Source organism: Lepisosteus platostomus, chromosome 2 (assembly GCF_059453375.1).
Source record: "Lepisosteus platostomus isolate fLepPlt1 chromosome 2, fLepPlt1.hap1, whole genome shotgun sequence".
In the NCBI taxonomy this organism is placed as follows: domain Eukaryota; kingdom Metazoa; phylum Chordata; class Actinopteri; order Semionotiformes; family Lepisosteidae; genus Lepisosteus; species Lepisosteus platostomus.
Window position 1 is genome coordinate 44,155,521 of NC_142612.1, and position 23,281 is coordinate 44,178,801.

Here is a 23,281-nt window from a genome sequence, read left to right on the forward strand (position 1 = left end):
CTGTATGTTTATATACGTTGTGGAAAGTGATAATTTTAACCTTTTCTGCGAATACGCTCATTATCGGAGTAAACAAAGCAAACTTTCAGAATTTGATTAATAGGGAATATAATATAGAATCGCTTATCTAAAGAAATTAATAACAATATAATTATATCCATGCACTGTAACACAAACAGTAGTATATGTGTACGGCTGTTCCAGTGGTTGGCGTGTGACTGTGTCAGTGGTGTGATGGTTTAAGTAACTAACTTATAAACGAGAGGTTGGGTGTTCAAATCCAGCTATTGCCATGAGTTTTCTTTTAACAAACATTTCTTTGAAAAACTAAAATAGCAATAGCAAAATTATGGACACTCTATTGACTTTTTTATATTTCTAAATATCACAACATGTTTGTACTGTATGTACACAGCAGTACTTAGGGTGTAGGGCACAAATCCACGTGAGCCTGAAAGCCCTACATTAATATTGTGCATTTGCCTGGCGCTGCGCGGTTTTCACATCTCTCACTCTCTCTCTCTATCTCTCTCTCTCCACCCCCCCCCCACCGGGAGTGCCACCTGTGCTGAATTTCACTCCACTGTCTGAGTCTCTGTGTCTATTTTGTTTGTAAACAAATCAGTTTCACAGGTATTTTCAAAGTAGAACAGGGCAAGTCTTCCAATGAAAGACACACACTCCATCTTCCCCCACGGACACGTTTTCTTAGAAAAACGCATTCACAATGCGAAGCTGTGTCAGTCTTCTGTGTAAAAAAAAATCGGTTTAAACACCATGGGTGCTGTTTCTAAAATGCTGCTGAGTCACGTATAGGAATTGTCCTGCTGTCAGCAGTATCGTGTATATATTTGACCCTTACTTGAATGAAAACAGGAAATAAAGAAATGGTTTCAGAAATCAAACAAAGCTTTGTTCCTGTGCTTACAGTCTGGGTAATTGGAGGCTACGCTGTTATGCTTCCTATGGTGATATACAGATTTTCAGCACAAAGCTGTATTGAGCAGTATTTCTCACGTTGTAAACATGTGTACACAGCGGTCTCCCGGCTTCCAGTTAGTGCGTAATTACGCATCGATGAAAAACCGGAGGTTTAAAAAAAGAGAATTAGCTCACTGATAGTTTTATGTGCAAGCTCTGCACATTTTCACAAGTCGTGGTCTTGAAAATACATTTGGTTTGAAGGCTTTCTGTGTTTCTCTTCCAAAGATATGAACAAAAGAATATTTGATCGTAGTCAAAAAAATGGCTTAAAAACAACATAGTGAAGGCTGTGAAAAATGTCACAATGTACTTTGTACACACAACAAGTGTTTTCGTAACTCTAGGAGGTTTCGTGAAAAAGCTACAGGAGTGCCAATATCATTTTTCGAACTTCAAGCTAACTTTACCCCAGTGTGGGCACCGCATTCTTATCTCAATCAGCAATGAGATATTGCTGTTTGATGCGTGATCTGAGCTTTAATAGAGAACTTATCTCTATTTATATAAGTATCGAGTGGTATTAAATAAATACCGATTTTTAGTATAGATTACACTTTTCTAAAATGTATTTAAAAAGTAAAAACAATTACAATCTAATCTTTCAACGTTTGATCCCAAGATCCTAAAAAAATAAATCTTAATGGAGAGAAAGCTATGCTGAAAGTTTATTAAGATACTTAGAAGACAAAGATAATGATTTACGTTGAATTTGTCAGATTGTGAATCGATAAAGACATTTAATTAAACACATGCTTGCGATTTAAATCAAAATGGGGGTAACAGGGATCTCTCTCTCTTATTATCAACACTCGTTCAATTGTGGTTCTTTTGGTTTCACAGAGGGCTTCTCAGATAGTTGGGCATTCAGGTAGATTGCCAGGCGAAAGGTTTAGTAAATGTACAGATGCAGCCAGATGCACTTCAAAACGAGTGGGGTACTTCACGGTACAACGCGGTGGGTGTGTTGCATCAAAACGCAGTATCAATCGGTGTAACGCGTCATTTGACGTCATACCGGAAAGTATCCGGAATCACCTTGTAAAACCACCAGGAAGAGCCAATAAAGCTTAACCTCTCATGAACAGCATTGGAGCTTTTAAATTTAAACTGTGTATTATAGCATGTTAATCATCAGTCATTAAAAAGTTGGTATATTTTATGAAAGCAAGATTGCTCAGATGGGCAAAAGTCCACAACCTACCTTTATCATAAATATTTTAATTATGCAGAAATATTTTATGCATCAAAGCCTTTACCGAATATATTACTAATAGTATTAATAATGAATGACTTTGGACAAGCTGTAAACTCAAAATATTAACATCACTTTATGAACCCTTTACAATTTCTTGCATGAGGAATTATCTTTTCACATACCTGAGCTTGCTCTCCATGAGACACAGACAAGGAGAGAGCCTGGAGTCAAAGCACAGGTTCTGCCATTGTACAGCAACCCTGGAGCAGTTGGGTATTAGGGCCTTGCTCAGGAGCCCAACAGAGTAGGATTCCTCTATCGGCTGCGGGATTTGAACCAGCAACCTTCCAGCCATAGGTGCAGATCCTTAGCCAGAGAGCCACCACTCTGCCTGCTGGGCCACACTCTTTCTAACTGTCATTTTAAATGAAAATACTTTTTTTCATTGACAAACACCATAGCATTTAGTTGATCTAACTAACGAGGACCGGACATTAGCTAGCCAATATGATAAAGGAATAAATTACTTTTTTTGTTCATTTCTTTAGCACATTTATTTGAACATTTCCATTGATTCTACACGCACTGAAAAACTGTCCAATCCCTAGTTTGTCAGGCATTATCTTTGACTATAATGGACGTAAAAACTCCCTTGCTTTTAACAGAGCGTTTCATAATTTCTAACAACGAAAATTATTTAAACTGCGGCACTTATCATTCAACCAGAGCTCAAAATATCACAAGGATCCTCAAGAGCACAACAAAGACTGTTTTAAAAGATACTTGTACCAGATACATGAGAATCCAAGCTTTTTTATCTAGGCTTTCTTATCTACGTTAAGAAGTAGTCTTTAAAATTTATCACACAGTGAAAAGTCAAATTCCTGGGGTATCCGTATACCAGAGATTATGGTACCGCTTCAGAAGGGTGTCAGCCAGTCAGATTCCAGGACCGGAATTATCTGTTTTATGATCGAGAATATAATATGTAATCATGTATCTAAAGAAATTAATAAAGATATTAATTTAAGGATCTAAATATCTAAATCTATGAATCTATATAGCTGGTAGTATTACTGTATTTCACTTTCTTTCTAAACACGTTTTGTTAACACTCGAATCGCAGATGGATTCGGTTTTTTGGTCTGTTATGGTCTGTAGCTCAAATCCTGCTTAACTAAAAATTAGACACAAGAAGAGTATTATTGGACAATGTTGTGAGGCTCTGGCGGAACTTCTCTGTAAACTGAAGATTTATAGAGAAAACAGGTTGTGTATCGCTTCTTTTGACACTTTCCAATGTTAATGTGACACGGAAGATAATGTGGTATATTGGTCGTTAGTGAAAATATTTAATCATTTCATCACTTTACTGTGCACATTTTAATCCGCTTACTATTGAATATTTATATGGAATTTTACCACTAAAGGGAAATTTTAGTAGCTAAGCATAAAACACAGAGGAGCATAACAAAGGTCATAAATTATATTAATTTAGGAACATAAACATATTATGTAAACTGTATGTTGCTGTTATTGGTATTTTAAAGAAAAAATACACACCAATACTCCATTTCTCCCTAAACATTTTAAGCACCAAAGTCTTACATGTGGTTGACCTGCCACGATGAATGAGTCAGTATGAATCATATGACTTGCCTCAGTGGCGTCACAGCTTAAGCAACTGATTTATAGTGTAAGTGTGAGGTTGGGTGTTCAAATCCAACACTTGCCATGAGTTTTCTTTAAACAAAAGCACTTCTTTGAAAAACTAAAATAGCAAATATTATGGACACTACAGTATATTGACATTTTTTATATTTCAAAATAACACGTTCATACTGTATGTACAGTACACAGCGGTACCGCAGGTTGAACTGTAGGGAGCAAATCCACCTGAGCCCAAAAGCCCAACATTATGTGCATTTGCCTGGCGCAGTGCAGTTTTCATCACTCTCTGTGGGAGTGCTGGCTGTGACAAATTAAACCAGTTTCACAGGTATTTTCAAAATAGAAGGGGGCGTGGATTTGGAGACAAAATATATTTACATTGGGTTGCTGTAAGTGGAGCACTAATAACCACAAAGCTCTACTTATTATTTAACAAGAGAATCCACCTAACAAGCTGGACAGTATGCTTCTCAAAGCGCTTTACAGGATAACAACAACAATAACAACAACAATTTACAAGTTCTGGGAAGAAAAATATGATCAATATCAATAATAATAATAAACTTTATTTTATATAACGCCTTTAAAGATGGCTTCTCAAAGTGCTTTACAGGATAACAACTGATGAAACAACAATGGCTGGGGATTGAAAATACCTTTGAAACCGGTTTGTTTTCAAACAATGTACTGTAGACACAGAGACTCAGTAGCAATAGCAATTAGCAATAGCAAAATAGCAATATTATTGTAATGGGCTGTGCCTTCTGAAGGCACCAGTTCTGTAGGGTTTGGGCATTTACTGGGACAATTATTAATTGTAGCAGTAAATCAAAAAATTGATTCTTTTGATGGCTTTAGAATCCAACCATGTGATATAACTCATGCGCACACACACAGGTACTAATACACGAGGATACATTTATTAATACATAGAATATGCATATAAACCTAACAGATCTTACCGAGAGGGTTATCAGAATACAAAAGATATATATATTCAGTCAGTTACAAAGAATTACATATATATCAAGAGGACATACGTTCAGTATATCATTCATTTAGACCGTTTCATAAATGAACTTGGTTATAACTTCTACATTAGATACTCAAAACAAGTACATAACTCTTAGGAATTAAATTGATATCAACTGGTTGGGATAACAATTGAATTCTCGAGCTGTAATGCATTGAAGTTGAATACTCATCCAATCTCTGGGGATTTAGATCTCCTGCGGGCACAAAGAAACTGTTGCAGGCTTGTTGCTGTCCAATCTCTCTCTGGCTCCGTGCCAGGCTGTGCTGTGCGGTTTGCCACGGTGCGCTGCAGATGCTCACTGACCGGCTAGTTGGTGTTGGCTTTAACTAGCAAAGTTTGTGCACAGGAGAAAAGATGACTGTGGGTCCCAGCAGGTCAGGAAAAGGACCGGTTCTTTCCTGATGAAGAGCTAGTTCTGAATAGTGATTCAGCTGTCCACAGTTCCGACCTGTTCACGAGGCCTGCTGCTGGTGCTAACCTCGGGTGGATCCTCTGGTTACTCTCTGGCAATCTCCGCTCTAGACTCTTAGAACAAAGGAAAGTTCTGGCACTCGGACACACTGGCCGTTCCGTGGTTGTCCGGGCTGAGTCTCAGGATGGTCAGGAGGCGCGCTGCGAGAATGTCCTGCCCTTGGGAGCCTTCTGCTTCTGGGCCATCCTGCCCTGGAATTCTCCTTTGAATTCCCTTTAGAAAAGTCCACAGAATTCTCCTGAATCTTACTACAGGCTCTCTGTGTTGCCTGTTTTTACCTGGAGGAACTTCAGCTCGTTGATTGGCTGAAAGTTCCATGGGCATCAGAGTCCCACGTGGGTTACTCGGCCCTACCAGTCCCTGATTGGTTGATCAAGGTGAGATATGAGTCACTTACTCCTGACACTTGGGAATGCAGTCCAGATGTCCATCTGGCACTCCCTAGACAGATAGGCGCCAATGGATGACCATTGATCATGATAGCCAGGCTTAGCTAAGTGCATCCCCCTTTGGGAGCTGTTCTAGGAAACCTTATCAAAGTAAACCTTAAATCAGCCTGCATGAATAGTTTCTCTAGAGAATAGTTTCTCTAGAGATGAACAGAGATGGGACCATTTGGGAAAGCTCAGAACACTTAATTCTTTCTTATTAATAAGCCTCGCCGCTACATTATGGACACTCAATTTACTTTTTTTTAAAAAACTTTTTTATTGACAGCTGGTACAGCACCCCACCGTGCCAGCACGCCAGCATTATATTCTCATGCACAGGTAGAATATGTTCATTGTCTTCCAATGAAAGACGGGTTCCTTTCGCCAAAGTTGGGAGACATTAGAAGCTTGCCACACCCGGACTGTTATACCAACGCATTAGGAAGTTAAAGTTATTCCATTGAGGATAATTGTTAATTGATAATTGTTTTGTTCTTTGATTTTCTGATCTGCAAGGCCATTTGGCTGCAGCGAATGTGAATTATGTCTGGCACTTCCAGATTGTGAAAAATTAAAAGTATTTTAATCAAGATGGGGGGTAAGAGAGTCGTCTCTATGACACTCTCCCTTATAAAATTAACGTGAAACAAAACAAAAACTAAAAATAAGATACAATCTACAGACATTCACAACATAGACATATCTTAAAACATGTATGTATATTGTTAAATATTACTTTAAATATATACTTTAAGTTACTGAAACAGCCAGTTAATAAAATCGTTGCAATTTTGTTCTTGTTTGGAGGTGGGGATATTCTGACAACAATTGATTTAAAGACAATCTGTCAAAGTGCAATGAAATATAATATTACGCTGGGTAAACGTTCCGAGATCAAATTCTTCCGCGACAAGGGTACCTTTAAAGCGCAGACGACGGCACTGAAAAATTTTGGCACGCCCTCTCTTTATAGCCCTGGCCAAATACAAAGACAGTACGTACAGTTATAATTCAAACTGAATTAAAAACTACACATCACAGTTACCATGGTGGTGCTTGTGATCATTGCGTTTAACCAACGAAACAGGGCGAATAAATCTTCATATGTCTTGGTGCTGAGTTTAGAAAGCTTAACCTATCAGCAACAAAGCGAAATGTACATGATAGGCTTCCTCAAACTATCAGTTACACAACTGTGTATGTCGCTTAGGCCACTCCTATTTGGCTTTTTAGTTATGGAGGCAGAAAGACGCTCCCCCCCTGGGTGCCTGACTTGTCGCCATCTTTAACCGTTCCGTGTCAGAGACGCAGTATGTAGAGATACCTACGAAAAAAAGTTAATCCGAGCTACAATACATATATATATTTGTGGTAAGAGGGAGCAAAACATCAGTACTTACTGCTAGTAATTTGTGTACGATTTATAGTTGAAATCTGAGCCTAAATATAAAGTTAAAATCTCGAAAGACAAAGCAATGTAGGAAATGCACACAGAAATACACAGAAAATAAATCCGTTCTGACATCTCAAATCAGTTTCTCCAAAACGAACAAGAAAAAAAAGCATTTTCAGAGAGCAATTACGCTGTGTTTATGTAGAATAAGTGATTAGATTTATGAGCAATCTAATTTCTTATTCATTTAAAACAGTGAAATGACAGCTGCAAAAGATCACCCCTTTTTCGCGCATAAAAAGTGGTTATTAACTCTCGAAATCTGTTTTTATAGGTTTTAAAGTCCTGCAATGTCTAAGCCGGAACACACCATTATATCTCATTTTTTATTTCTTTTTTTTATTTAAAAATCGTTTGCCCAGCCTAACAGTATTGTTGTTATTGTTGTTTTTGTCCTGTAAAGCGCTTTAAGGAAGCCTCCTTTAAAAGCGCTATATAAAATAAATAAAACAGGTTTCGATAGTTAATAACTTTTCACTTTTTATGCACGAAACACAGGTGATTTTTCTTCCTCCTGATCAGCTTAGAAATCTATGTGCACTGTATAGCGGCGAGGCTTATTAATAAGGCAGAATTAAGTGTTTCTGAGCTTTCCCAACTTAGGCCATTTCTCTGTTCATCTCTGTGGTGCAGCCACAGAGAAACTATTCATGCAGGGTGATTTAAGGTCCTAGGACAGCTCCCAAAGGGGGATGCACTTAGCTAAGCCTGGCTATCATGATCAATGGTCATCCATTGGCGCCTATCTGTCTAGGGAGTGCTAGTTGGACATCCGGACTGCATTACTAAGTGTCAGGAGTAAGTGACTCATATCTCACCTTGATCAACCAATCAGGGACTGGTAGGGCCGAGTAACCCACGTGGGACTCTGATGCCCATGGAACTTTCAGCCAATCAACGAGCTGAAGTTCCTCCAGGTAAAAACAGGCAACACAGAGATTCAGTGAGATTCAGAAGGAAAAGATTCTGGAGAGGATTCTGTGGACTGTTCTAAAGGGAATTCAAAGGAGAATTCCAGGGCAGGACGGCCCAGGGCAGAAGGCTCCCAAGGGCAGGACATTCTCGCAGCGCGCCTCCTGACCATTCTGAGACTCAGCCCGGACAACCACAGAACGGCCAGTGTGTCCGAGTGCCAGAACTTTCCTTTGTTCTAAGAGTCTAGAGTGGAGGTTGCCAGAGAGTAACCAGCAGCAGGCCTCATGAACAGGTCGGAACTGTGGACAGCTGAATCACTATTCAGAACTAGCTCTTCATCAGGAACGAACCGGTCCTCTTCCTGACTTGCTGGGACCCACAGTCATCTTTTCTCCTGTGCACAAACTTTGCTAGTTAAAGCCAACAGTGAGCATCAGCAGCGCACCGTCGCAAGCCGCACAGCACAGCCTGGCACGGAGCCAGAGAGCGCGGATTGGACAGCAACAGCCTGCAACTGTTTCTTTGTGCCCGCAGGAGATCTGAATCCCCAAAGTTTGGATGAGTATTCAACTTCACTGCATTACTGCTCGAGAATTCAATTGTTATCCCAACCAGTTGATATCAATTTAATTCCTAAGAGTTATGTACTTGTTTTGAGTATCTAATGTAGAAGTTATAACCAAGTTCATTTATGAAACGGTCTTAATTAATGATATACTGAACGTATGTCCTCTTGATGTGTAACACTTTGTAACTGATTGAATATATCTTTTGTATTCTGATAACCCTCTCGATAAGATCTGTTAGGTTTATATGCATATTCTATGTATTAATAAATGTATCCTCGTGTATTAGTACCTGTGTGTGCGTTGTTTGAGTTATGTCGCATGGTTGGACTCTAAAGCCATCAAAAGAATCAACTTTGTGATTTACTGCTACAATTAATAATTGTCTCAGTAAATGCCCAAACCCTACAGAACTGGTGCCTTCAGAGAGCCACTACATTACATTTTGGCTATGGCAACGTTACATATTTGGCGTCCCTGAACGGCTATGAAACACTACAACTGTAAGCTTTTTACTTCTTAATTAAACTTTTAAAATTCACGTTTTGAATAGAAACAACATATGCTGTTGTCTTACTGGTATGTAGAACAGATCAGCAGGTCTTTTTTCCCCAATCAGAGGGGTGTCAGATGGTATCAGCCAATCACCATTCTGAAGCCGTACCGTAATCTCTGGTATAGGGACACCCCAGAATTCTGTCACAGTTTAAATCATTTTCATTTTGGGAAATTATGAAACACTCGGTTAAAAGCAAGGGAGATTGTCTGTTATAGTGGACATAAAAACAAGAGTTTGCTGCAGCGTTATTGGAAACCCAATTTTAACAACAAATCTCTGGCATTATATCCTAGAAGACGCAGACCGGCGCCAGACCGGGAGCACGCCCGGAGCGTAAAAGAAAATGCCTGATGAACTAGGGATTGGACAGGTTCCAAGTGCTTGTACAATCGATGGAAATGTTCAAATAAATGTGCAAAAGAAATAAACAAAATACTCATTTATTTCTTTATCATATTGGCTAGCTAATGTCCTCTCTTTGCTAGTTAGTGGCTGTGTTTCTGCATTGCGTAGCAACGAGTGACTATATTCTCAGGCGGAGGAACGTAAACAGCTTAATTTTCATGTTAAATATTTTTTTTTAAATTAAAATTCATTCTATACAGCAATCGCATATTTGGGGACCGTTTCATAAAACTTTGATGCTTAAAATTATTTTTTCTTTAAACTACCAAGACCAGCCATATACAGTACAGTTTACATACAGTAATATGTTTATTAATATCGTTTATGATCTTCAGATGTGCTATGCTCCTCTTCTTTTTATGCTCAGCTACTAAAATTTCCCTTTAGTTGTAAACTAATCGGTCCGTGAGTGCACCTGTCGGTCATTTTAGCCAGCCAATCACGTACCACAGTACACTGCGGTGGCTTGTGGGTAGTTGCGTGCAGTACGAGTTTGTACCGTGCATTTTGAATGGCTGCATCTGTATTTTGTTAAAGCAAGTCAGTTTTTTGCGACACATAAAAGACATATTGTGGCATTATTATATAGGATGGACGCAGTGACTCAGACACTCGTTGAAAGAAAAAGGGCACTTTATTTTACGGTACAGATGGTACAGCACCCAAACAAACGCAAACACATTTTTAATAAAATGCTTTTATTCATTATTAATCTGACTCACATAATTCACATTCCCAAGTGCCCCCCACCCCACTCAACAATCCTAGGAAGAACACGAAACACCCTGTTAATAAAATTGTTGCAATTTTGTTGTCAGTTCTTCCTCCCAGAACTTGGAAATCGCATTGATCAGTTCTTGCTTTTTGCTGGGTTTAGCAGTTTTCCAAATATAGTCTTTCAGGGAATGTCATACCATCTCTATTGAATTTAAATCTGGGGATTCAGCTGGAGTTTTCATCCAGTTGACTCCTTTTGCTATAAGCCTCGCCTTTGCTGCTGTGTGTTTCAGATCATTTCCCTGAAAGAAACGGTGCCTTGATTCAAAGTCCTCCCTGATATATGGGGTGGCATGCTGTTTGACCACGATTCCTCAAAAAATTCACGATCCATAATTCCTCCGAAAATAAGAAGTGGTCCTGGGCCTGTTCTAGATATACTCCCCAGACGTGAACCTTCAGTGGATGTTTTGGCTTTGGCTTGTTTACATATCTCCCCTTTTTATAAAATGACATGGTTGAAAACTGTTCCAGAGCCACTGTTGTTTCATCAGTGAAAAGTACATCATGAAATGTCTCTCCCTGTTGAATCCATTGAAGCACTTGTTTGAGCCTTTCCACTTTATTTTTTATCCTTATCATGGACCATGTGTTGGGTTTGTTATATCTCCATCCAAGCCCTCTGCGCACTCTTTTTATCAATGTCGGACTCACGCTCGCACCTTAAAAAGAAAGTCAGACAGGCAGGGGGGAAGGTTAGTTGTGAAACTGTTACATGTCCTGGATAAAATGGTTAGAAAATAAATGGATTTACACCTGTGAAAATCATTCCAATTTTAATGCGATACAGAAGACATTATTCATAAAAAATGATCTTGTACGGTCTGTAAACTGAAAATGTATGAAGAAGACACATTGCATATCACCTCTTTTTACATTTGGAAGAACATTCCAATGTTAATGCGACACTGAAGATATTAATCATAACCTTTTAAATCTGAAGGGAGATCTAAAGGGATCCACATGGTACAGGTCCCTGCTACTGAAGCTATTCAGAGGGAAAGACGGTGACGTCACCGCGCAGGCAAGCAGACACACACTCTAATGTCAGGCGTATACGTTAAATATATTTAGATCCTTGAATTAATGTTGTAATTGATTTCTTTAGCCTCACAACATTGTCCAATAATACCCTTCTTGTGTCTAATTTAAGTCAAGCAGGATTTCAGCTACAGACCATAAAAAAACATGATTCACTTTTTTCACACATTGATGATAATGATATCAGTAGTAGTTTGAAACTATTCGTTATTAATACATGACTTAGATTCAAAGATGTTGTGATATTTAGAAATATTAAAAAGTCAATAGAGTGTTCATAATATTGCTATTTTAGTTTATCAAAGAAATGTTTGTTAAAAGAAAACTCATGGTGATTTGAAAACTCAGCTGGATTTGAACACCCAACTTCTCGCTTAAAAGTCTGTCACTTAAACCATCACGCCACTGATGCAGGCGCATGACAACCAGTGGAACAGCCATACACATATACTACCGTTTCTGTTACAGTGCATGAATATAATTATATTGTAGCGTTTACAGGTTCTTTTCAGAACAAAAGACCAGTGGAGACACGATTAACAAACCAAGCGCTAGCTTTATTCATTAACAACCACCCAAAACCAAACACAGCATATACACGCACATGAGGAGACTGACGGAACACGTACACATCTTTAGGGTGGTAATAACTTAACAACACGCTATACTTTTATAAGACTACACAGGGCACTAGAACTACTAGGACATTATTTACACAGGTAGGGTCAGCCGCTGGTCATCGTGCTGACCCTCAGACTCTCCCCGGCTACCACTCCCAGCATGCCCAGCGGTACTACGAGCGCCTAGGGGCACTTCCTCCTCACCACCAGGTGAGGGCGTTACACTGCCTCCACCTGAAGCCTCTGGCATCTCGTCGACGTCGAACACCCCGCTCAGGCTGTACTCGTACTCGGCTTACTGCTGTGGAACCCTGCGTGAGCGACCGCTGCGCCGCGGTGACGACTGGTGACCCATGGACGCCCCACTATCGGCCAGCTCCAGCCGGTAGGGGGCCAGGCGGTCTCGGTGCAGGACCACCACTCTCCCCCGTGTTCGCAACCGGACACGGTAGCAGACTTCGCCCACCACCCCGAGTACCTAAGCGGGCCCCTCCCACGACGGCGCCAGCTTAGGGCTGAGGCCTTTGCAGCGGCGCAGGTTGTACACCCAAACCGAGTCCCCGGGCTGGAAGGCAGGCCACCTGCAGCGCAGGTCGTAGTGCCGCTTCTGCCGGACCCCCGCCTGAGTCAGGTGGGTCTGTGCAAAGCTGTGCACCCGCCGCATCCGCTGCCGCAGGTCCCACTCGTAGTCCGGTCCAGCCAGCAGTTCTGACCCGTCTCCGGGCAGGGGGCCGAAGACCAGGTCCACCGGAGTTCGCATATCCCGGCCCAGCATGAGCGAGGCCGGGGTGCACCCGGTGGATTCTTGGATCGCGGTCCTATACGCCCAGAGCGCAAGGGGGAGGTGGCGGTCCCAGTCCCGTTGGTGCCGGGACACCAGGGTGGCCAGCTGGGTGGCGAGCGTCCGATTAAACCGCTCCACCAACCTGTCGCTTTGGGGATGCAGCGGTGTGGTCCACGTCTTAGTGATCCCCAGGCACTGGCACACCCTGGCGAAGACCTGGGACTCGAAGTTACGCCCCTGGTCACCGTGTAACTCCTCCGGCACCCCCAACCTGGCAAACATCCCCTCCAGCAGTGCATCGGCCACCGTGGGGGCACTGTGGTCCGGGAGGGCGTAGGCCTCCGGCCACTTCGTAAAATAGTCCATGGCAACCAAGACATAGTGGTTCCCGGCCTCGGTGCGCGGAAACGGGCCTAAAACGTCCACCCCCACCCGGTCCATAGGAGCCCCCACCTGGTGTTGTTGGAAGGGGGTCCGAGAGCACTCGGGGGGGCCCTTCTGCGCCACACACACCGCACACGTTCGGCAATACCACTCCACGTCCCAGTGGCAAAGACCCCAATAAAAATGGCCTCGGAGACGCTGCAGGGTTTTTTTACCTCCGAAGTGCCCCACGCCCGGCTTGCTGTGCACTGCTCGGAGCACCGCCCCGCGGAGCGACCGTGGCACCACCAGCTGCCACCGTACCTCGCCACTGGAGGGTACCCGCCACCCCCAGCACAGCACCCCGTCCTTTACCTCCAAGGCCTCCCATAGGGTGCAGAGGGCCTTGACGGACTTTGGGTGCGGGGCGAGCTCCTCTCGCATAGGCCGCACTCCTGCTAGCCTCCAGCAGAGCACCGGCCCCACGTCAGGATCAGCTGCCTGACGCTGCACCAGGTCTGACAGGCCCACCCCCACCGGGCGCAGTGGTGGCAGTCTGCGGCCTCGCAGGGGCGCCACGAGAGAGCGTCGGCATTGAGATGGCGAGACCCCGCACGGTGCACGACAGTGAAGTCGTACTCCTGCAGGATCTCTATCCATTGCGACATCTGCCCCTCCGGCTTCTTAAAGTGGAGCAGCCAGGTGAGGGACGCATGGTCGGTTCTCAGCCGGAACCGGGTCCCGAACAGGTACAGCCTGAAGTGGTGGACTGCCGCCATCACCGCCAGCAGCTCGCGACGGGTCACGCAGTAGTTCCGTTCAGCCCTAGTCAAAGCCCGACTATAGTAGGCCACTACGTGCTCCCCATCTGGCTCCTCCTGCGCCAACACCGCACCCACCCCCGAGTTACTCGCGCCAGTTTCGATAACATACGGTAACCGCGGGTCGGGGTAGGCCAGCACGGGGGCCCCCACCAGAGCTTCACGCAACCAGCCAAAGGCCATCTCACAGCCCGAGTCTCAGTCGAAACGGCGGCCCTTGTCGGTGAGGCGGTGCAGCGGGGCAGTGATGCTGGCAAAGTCCCGGATGAACCTCCGGTAGTACGAGGCCAACCCCAGAAAGCTGCGCAGCTCTGCGACGGTGCGTGGAGTCGGCCAGCCCCTCACTGCGGCGACCTTACCTGGGTCCGTAGCCACCCCTCGCGGTCCAACAACATGTCCCAGGAAGGTCACCTCCCGCCGCAGGAGCTCTCACTTGCGGGGGTTGAGCCTCAGACCAGCACCGCCTGGAGGTTCGTCAAGGCCTGGTCGAAACCCCGGGCATGAACCAGCAGATCGTCCAGATACAGCACACACTGGTTCCGTGGGACCGATGCCAGCACCCTCCCCATCAGCCTCTCGAACGTTGCCGGAGCATTGCACAGGCCAAAAGGCATGACGGTAAACTGCCAGAGGCCCTGGCCGATGGAAAAGGCTGTCTTCAGGCGAGCATAGGGAGCAAGCGGTACCTGCCAGTAGCCGTAGCGGAGGTCCAGGGATCTGAACCAGGTCGACCCGGTGATGTAGTCCAGTTTCTCATCTATACTCGGCAGGGGGTAGGAATCTTTCCGGGTGACCTTGTTCAGCTTGCGGTAGTTAACGCAGAACCTCCACGAGCCGTTTTTTTTTTACCAGTACAGCTGGCGCCGACCACGGGCTCGCGGAGGGCTCAATCCCCCCCGCTGCGGCCATCTCCCGGATCTTTTCCTCGGCTGCAGTCCGCTTGATGTGAACCATGCGTCCCGGTGGGATGCGGATGGGCCGAGCGTCGCCGGTGTTGATTTCGTGTTGGACCAGGGCAGTGCGGGTGCAGTCCTCATCTCTCGCCGCAAAGAGATCCTCGTTCTGGGTGAGTAGCTCCTGGAGCCGCTGCCGCCGGTCCTGATCGAGGCCCTCGCAGCTCCGCTGGTAGAGGTCCTCAATGGCGCGCCTCGCTTCCACGCAACGCTCGGCCCCCGCCGCTGCCTTGTCTGGCCCCAAGGCTGACTCGGGGGCAGGATCCGGCACGCTCGCTCCCCGGCTCGCAGGCCTGGTCTGCCCTGGCGACTGCCGCAGCCGCCGCCGCCACTGCCTCAGCCGCCGCCACCACTGCCTCTTTTTCCCCCGGCTCCGGCAAACCCGCGTCCCTTGGCTTTCGCCGGGCCTGCCCTCCACCAGGCAAAGTCACTCCCCCTGCCACACCAACTCCTGCCGGCTCAAGTCCAAACTGGCCCACACTCTCTGCAGTAGGTCCAGCCCCAGAATGCAGTCCTCCTGGATGGGTGCGAGGTAGCAGGGGTGGCGCACTGTTACTGCACCTAGACGGAAGGCAAGCACCTATTTCCCCCGGACTGCAGCGAGCTGTCCCGTCACGGTCCTCAGCCGCAGGCTGGAGGCCTCCCATCCTGGAGGGTTGGTGCCCTCGGGGAGGACGCCCGGCCGGAGTAGGGTTACCGATGAACCGGTGTCAAGTAGGGCCAGGCAGGGTTGGTCCTCGATTTGGCAGTGTAGGTACAGGCCCTGGCTACAGCCGACTCGCCCCACGGTGGCGTGAGGGGCGCCGGTCTTAACAGCGCTCCCCGGAGCGGGGGTTGAGGTGTTGCGCTGAGCCGCTCCATTCCCGTTTCCCGATGCCGATCGAGGAGTGCGCGGTTCGGGTGCCCAGCAGAACCGGGCTTGGTGTCCCCTCTTCCCGCAGCGGTTGCAAATCAGCATTCAGGGCTGTTCCGCGGGGGTCGCTGCACGGGCTGGCTCCTCTTCCCCATCTCTGGATTCCTCCATCGCCGCCTCAGTCAGCCGCCAGGGCGCACTGCGTCTGCTGGCACTTCCAGCCACCCCGAACACGGCCTCAGCCCATGTAGCAAGGGGCGAGGCCTGCTCCAGCGATGTTGGTGCGGCCAGCTGCACGTGGCGCCGCAGCTCCTTGGGTGAGAGGGTCTTGAGAAAGGCCTGGAGAGCCATCTCCCGCTGCGCCTCACGGGGAAAAGTTGGGTATCCTCGGCGGGCGAGGAATGTGACATCAGCGGCAACTCTCCTGGTCGGCGCCGCCGCAGGGCCAGCCTCTCCCGCATCAAGTCCGGTGCCTCCTCCACACCGAAGCACAGCTGGAGAGCTGCTGCCAGCGCCGTGTATTCGCCTTTGTCCTCCCCTGGGACGTCCAGGAGCACCTGGCAGGCCGCGTCTTCCGGCGCCGCCGCCAGGTGGCCAGCCATCTCCGCCTGGCTCAAGCCATTCGTCTGGGTCGCGAGCTGGAACTGCGCCTCGTAGGTTTCTCAAGGCGCTTCCCCATCGTAGCGACCTAGTCGCACCCGCGCCTATGGGTGTGGGAATCGCTGATCGGCTCCGGCAGGGAGGGTATCCTCTCTCTGGGGCAGCCGCTGACCAGGAGTAGCGGCAAGTCGCCCCAATTCTACCGGTGGGACCACTACTGGGTAGCCCTGGTAAGGGCTGTGGCCACCTATCACACCCAGGAGTTGCCCAGGCTCCCTATGTGCGCTGCCGATGGGTCTGTTTCTTTCAGCATCAGCCGGCGCTTAACAGAATCGGGTAGTGTCTGCCACGATTTATCCATCCATCCCACTGCTAACACCAATGTAGCGTTTACAGGTTCTTTTCAGAACAAAGGACCAGTGGAGACGCGATTAACAAACTAAGTGCTAGTTTCAAAACCAGACACAGGATATACATGCACATGAGGAGACTGACGGAACACGTACACATCTTTAGGGTGGTAATTACTTAACAACACGCTATACTTTTATAAGACTACACAGGGCACTAGAACTACTAGGACATTATTTACACAGGTAGGGTCAGCCGCTGGTCATCGTGCTGACCCTCAGACTCTCCCCGGCTACCACTCCCAGCATGCCCAGCGGTACTACGAGCGCCTAGGGGCGCTTCATCCTCACCACCAGGCGAGGGCGTTACAATATCGTTATTAATTTCTTTAAATATGCAATTCCATATTATATTTCCTATTCATCAAATTCTGAAAGTATGCTTTTGTCTACTCTGATAACTAGCGTATTCGCAGAAAAGGTTAAAACAATCACTTTTCACAAAGTATATAAACGTACAGTAATACGTAAAGGAGTGCGTAAAAACAGTTCCAAAATAACCACATGTAAGACTTTGATGCTTAAAATGTTTAGGGAGAAATGAAATACTGGTGTGTATTTTTTCTTTAAACTACCAAGACCAGCAATATACAGTTTACATAATATGTTTATGTTCCTAAATTAATATCATTTATGACCTTCAGATATGTTATGCTCCTCTTCTTTTTATGCTCAGCTACAAAAATTTCACTTTAGTTGTAAAATTCCATATAAATTTTCAATTTATTCTAAGCGGATTAAAACATGCACAGTAAAGAGATTAAATGATTAAATCTTTTCACTAACGACCAATACACCACAAGTGCCCCTGTCGGTCATTTTGGCCAGCCAATCATGTACCACAGTACGGCGCAGTGGCGCAAGCATAGTTGCCCGTGGTACAAGTTTGTACCGTGAACTTTGAATGGCTGCATCTGTAGCAGGCACAAACTATAATTTCTGACCCTGCTTTTGCTATTGTCTGTGCTACTGATATGGTTATAGTACAAGTACAGTATGGTGATTAAGGGTGCATTTAGAGGTTTCAATCGTAGTCAGAACAAAAATCCTAATCTCCACAACACCTGTCTCAAGCCTCTTGATGGGGTTCCTCTTCCAATTAGTTTGGGTGCTAAATTGCCAACCACAATAAGGTTCTGAGTCCACCATAAAATAAAGGAGTGCTTTTATTTTTGCCCTCTGGTTTTTATTGTTTTTCATTAACATACAAAGATAACCCGGAGTTATCTTAGATAAAAGGAGTTGCCAGTCATCTCAAAACCTTAAGTATTACAAATATAAATGAGTATAAAGTCTGTTATGTATCATACTTTTGCATCTTTACAGAGGGTATAATGCGTAAAGTCATTCTCATTAGGTTCTAGAAATCCACTTCTCCCAGTATCTCTTTAAAAAATTCCTTCTGGAGTCTTAACTGAAAGGTCACTTTTTCCATTTCATAGATCTCTGAAACAATTATAATCCAAAGTTCTTTGGCTGAGGGGTCGCTTTGTAACCATTTACGTGCTATAGCTTTCTTACTTGCTGCCAAGAAAACTTTTAGCAAGTATTTATCTCTTCCCACAAACTCATCAGGCAGATTACCCAGATACAGAATTGAACCAGACTTTGGAATTTCTAAACATAAAATATCTTGAATCTGAGACCACACTTCTTTCCAATACGATTTAATTCTTGGACATTGCCAAAATATATGGGACTGTCCCGTGTCTCCATTACCACAGTCTCTCCAAAGTGGTTGTGGCAAACCAAGCCAAGACAATTTTGTTTGTGGAAATATAAAGAAGTTAAAATCTTCCAGCAAACTTCTTACAATCTATGTGAGTTTGTGGAAGTGTATTGTGTTTTGCACATATTCTTCCATTCCTCATTAATGATGGCAATATTTAATTCTTCTTCCCATTTTGTCTTAATATAATTTGTCGTTTGTTTTCTAGAACGCATTATTCCGTCCTTCGGATGAGACGTAAAACCGAGGTCCTGACTCTCTGTGGTCATTAAAAATCCCAGGGCGTTTCTCAAAAAGAGTAGGGGTGTAACCCCGGTGTCCTGGCCAAATTTCCCATTAGCCCTTACCAATTATGGCCTCCTAATAATCTCCATCTATGAATTGGCTACATTACTCTGCTCTCCTCCCCACTGATAGCTGATGTGTGGTGAGCGTTCTGGCGCACTATGGCTGCCGTCGCATCATCCAGGTGGATGCTGCACATTGGTGGTGGTGGAGGGGAGTCCCCATTACTTGTAAAGTGCTTTGAGTGGAGTGTCCAGAAAAGCGCTATATAAGTGTAAGCAATTATTATAAGTATTATTATTATTATTATACCCTGATAGAGTGTTGATACTGTTTTACTAGTGTCCTTATTGTAAGCCTGGATAATGATCTGTATGACTTGATTTAGTTGAACATTTGAATCATATTCCTTGATCTCTTTTAAAAAGTACTGATTCGTCTATAAGTATCAGAAAAAGTCCTGGTTTGCCAAACCATATTTATCTTTAAGAGTCTGAAAACTTAATAGATCTGGCAAAAATGCTGAATCATAAGAAAACCAGCTCAGTACCCTGATCTGTTTTTTTATTTTAATTTTTTAACTATTTTAAACCACATTTTTTATGTAAATGTTGTTAAGGAATCTAATTTATCATGTTGAAATCTGGTTTGATCACCAATAATAACTTGAACTGGATTTTGTTTTTATCTTGTTTCTCCTCCCTTTACCAGTTTTGATCCAAGGTATTTAAAGTCATCAACTTGTTTCAGTTTTCCTCCATTTGTCTCCTCAACATTGGTCATAGTATCTCCTCTTCTCTCCATTACCATTATTTCATATTTTTCTGCATTCATTTTCAGTCCACCCTTTTCCAGACTCCTATGCCATTTGAACACTTTCTCCTGTAGTTCTACTTCTGAGTCTGCCATCAGTGCCACATCATCAGCAAAGATGAGTTTCCAAGGCACTTCTGTTCTTACCTCCTCTGTCAGTGTGTCAATAATGTTTATGAAAAGGAAAGGACTTAGTGCTGATCCTTGGTGTACTCCAACTGTGATTTCAAACTCTTTTGTCTCTCCCTGTTGTGTTATCATCTTCGTAGTTGCATCTCTATAGGTTGCTTGAACTAACTTCACCATGCTTTCTGGTACTCCTTTCTTCCTCAAGCACCAATACACCACCTCTCTGGGCACACGGTCATATGCCTTCTCCAAGTCCAGAAAGGCCACATACAGCTTTTTCCCTTTCTCTAGTGTCTTCTCCTGTAACTGTCTCATCACAAAAATGGCATCTGTTGTGCTTTTCCCCACTGAGAATCCAAATTGTGAGTTGTGGATCCTAATTATCTTCCTGAGTCTCTTGTCCAGAATTTTTTCCAGGATTTTCAATCCATGTTCCAGAAGTTTTATTCCTCTATAGTTTTTACACTCCATTGGGTCTCCTTTCTCCTTGTAGATGGTAACCATACTGCTTTTTGTCCATTCTTCTGGAATTCTCTCTTCTTTTGCAATATTGTTTAGCAATCTCGTCAGCCACTGAATCCCCTCTTCATCGAGGTTCTTAAAGTGTTCTGCTGCTATTCTTGATGGTCCAGTTGCTTTGCCCACTTTCATCTCTTTGATAGCTTCTGTCACTTCCTTTACTGAAATTTCTTGGATTGGTCCACACACTACGTCTGCCTCCACTAGGTTCTCCCTCTCATTTTCTACATTTAACAGATTTTTGAAGTACTCCAGCCATCTTTGCTTGATCTGTTCTTCTTTAATCAAGACTCTGCCTTCTCCATCCTTGAGTACCGCCACCCGGATAATATCTTTTTTCTGTCTCGCTCTATGTTTAGCAATCTTGTAGATTTGGTCCTCTCCTTCCTTTGTTTCAAGTTTCTCATACCATTCTTTCCAGGCTCTTTCCTTTGCTCTTGCTACACTTCTTTTTGCTACCTTCTTTAGTCTCTTATATTCTTGTAATTCTCCAGTGCCATCTTTCAGTGCCTTGTATGCTTTTTTCTTTTCCTTCAGTGTTTCCTGAACTTCCATATCCCACCACCACTCTTCATTTTCCCTCGGTCTGCCTCCTCTTGTCTTTCCACAAACCCTGGTAGCAGCCTCTTCTAGGATGTGGCTCATCTCAGTCCACTCTTCTTCAACTGAAGGCTCCTCTGCTTCCTCTGTGTTGTTTTTCATTTCTTTCACCAGCCTGTTGAAATCTACTTTGTTTTCTCTCAGTTTCCACACTTTCGTTCGTGCTGGGTGTTTCCTCTGCCTTATTCTTCGCTCCTTCAATATTGTGATGTCCATCACCAGTAGCCTGTGTTGTCTGGTAACAGCCTCATAGGGCAGGACTTTAGCATCTTGGACTTTCACTCTATCAATTCTTCTCACTAATATGTAATCTATTTGGGTATCATGGCCACCACTCCTGTATGTCACCTTTTGCTCATAATTCTTCGTGAACCCTGTGTTCACTGCAAACAATTCAAGAGCTTGGAGTGTTTCTAGTAGCCTTCCTCCTTCTTCATTTCTCTCTCCTAGCCCTCTCTGACCATGTTCATCTGGATAATCTGGGCATTTCTCTCCTAAATGTGCATTGAAGTCTCCTCCAATTACCACCATTTCATTTCCTGGGATTCTGCTAATCACTTCTTCGAGATCTTCCAAAAAGCTATCCTTTTCCTCCTGTGGTCTTCCTACCTGTGGTGCATATACAGAGATGATATTCCATAACCCACTCTCAAAAGCCACCTGTACATTGATAATCCTGTCTGAGTGTCTAACCACCCTCACTATCTTGTCTGCTAGGTCTTTGCACACTATCACACCCACTCCATTCATTTTGGTACTCTTTCCAGCATATAGAATCTTGTATCCCTCTCCTAGGTGTCTTGAGCTGTTTCCTTTCCACTTGGTTTCTTGCACACACAAGATCTCCACTTTTCTCCTTGCCATAGTTTCAACCAATTCTCTCCCTCTCCCTGTCATGGTGCCAACATTCCAACTCCCCACTCTCATTGACTTAACATTCCTTCCAGGCCCCTTCACCTTGTTTCTTTTCTGTAGCCCCCACTCTACAGTTTTCCCCACAGTAGCATAATTTCCATTAGTACCCTGTTGGGACACAGCACTAATGGCGGATGTTGTTAACCCGGGCCCCGGCCGATCCGGTATGTGCTTTGTGTTCTTTGCAACCATGGTTTTGGCAAGATGGTTTTACGTCGGATGCCCTTCCTGACACAACCCTTTTAGTCGCCTCTTACGACAGGCAGGGATACCCAGGAGGTATTCTGATCCCCCTCCCGAGGGATAAGGTCTTTTGTTACCAATATGCCTAAATACTTTATTGCATTTATACTCCAATTAAAGTTAAACCTTTGCTTTAATTATATTGTTGGGGTATAACTGTGTAGGGGTTTTGTGAATTTACTGGGACAGTTTATTAATTGTAGCAGAAATTACGAGGTGGCTCGTTATGGCTTTTAGAAAATCAATCGATCAGCGACGCACACACATGGATTCAATAAATGAGACACATTTATTAATATATAACAGTCTGCCTGGATACAGGTGGCAGATCTTACTCTGAAGGTTATCAAAGTGCAAGGTATATAATCACGAAGAGACGCAAAACACAAAGAGATACAAAGAATATGCTTTAGTATACTGTTCAGCTATACTATCGTTAATCAGTCTACATTAACTACTCAAAAGTAAATACATTACTCATGTGAATTGAATTGATATCAACTTGTGTTGAAGTAACAATTGAATTCTCAAGATGCAATGTAGAACATTGGCTTTACTTATCCAGATGTGGATTCTTATTTCCCGGCACAGACACCAATGACCAGCTAGTGGCTGCGTCCAATCACTGTGGCGTTCAATAGGCGTTGTCCCGGCATCCTCTGGCTCCCAGCCAACCAGTCGTAGTGCAGCTCGGAGTTGGACGAATTAGGTGGAGCAATTTCTGTTGCGGCGACGCATCCGCAGAGTCTCTCGCAGGAACCTTCTAGTACTTTTAGACTTTTAGAAAGTCTCTTTGCACAGAGGGTGACCACGGGTCAGAGCAAGTCACTCTTTAGGGGGAAGAAACTTGGTTTGCTTCTGGTGTAGCGCTGTTGCTGAATAAAAACTTATTCAGGTTGTCGAAAAGAGACCAAACATATACTCCGGTGAGCAAACAAAGCGTCCATGTTGGCGTTGGCTAGTGATTTACGTACGGGCGTTCCCCAGGGTTCCAGTATCTATATAGACAACACCGTCCGTCACGTGATTGTCTCTGAGGGTGTGAAAAGTGGCCGGAGTTTCTGAGCTGTGGAGTGTCTTTTAAACCAGGACTAAGACAGGTGGTGACTGGTCGAATGTTTAGCGGGCATTTCAGACCC

The 23,281-nt window shown here is 44.5% G+C and overlaps 1 pseudogene; it reads left to right on the forward strand.

Moving 5' to 3' along the window:
• LOC148676378 (uncharacterized) overlaps positions 1–16,591 on the forward strand; it is a 139,109-nt pseudogene extending 122,518 nt beyond the window's left edge.
• The last annotated feature ends 6,690 nt before the right edge of the window (positions 16,592–23,281 follow it).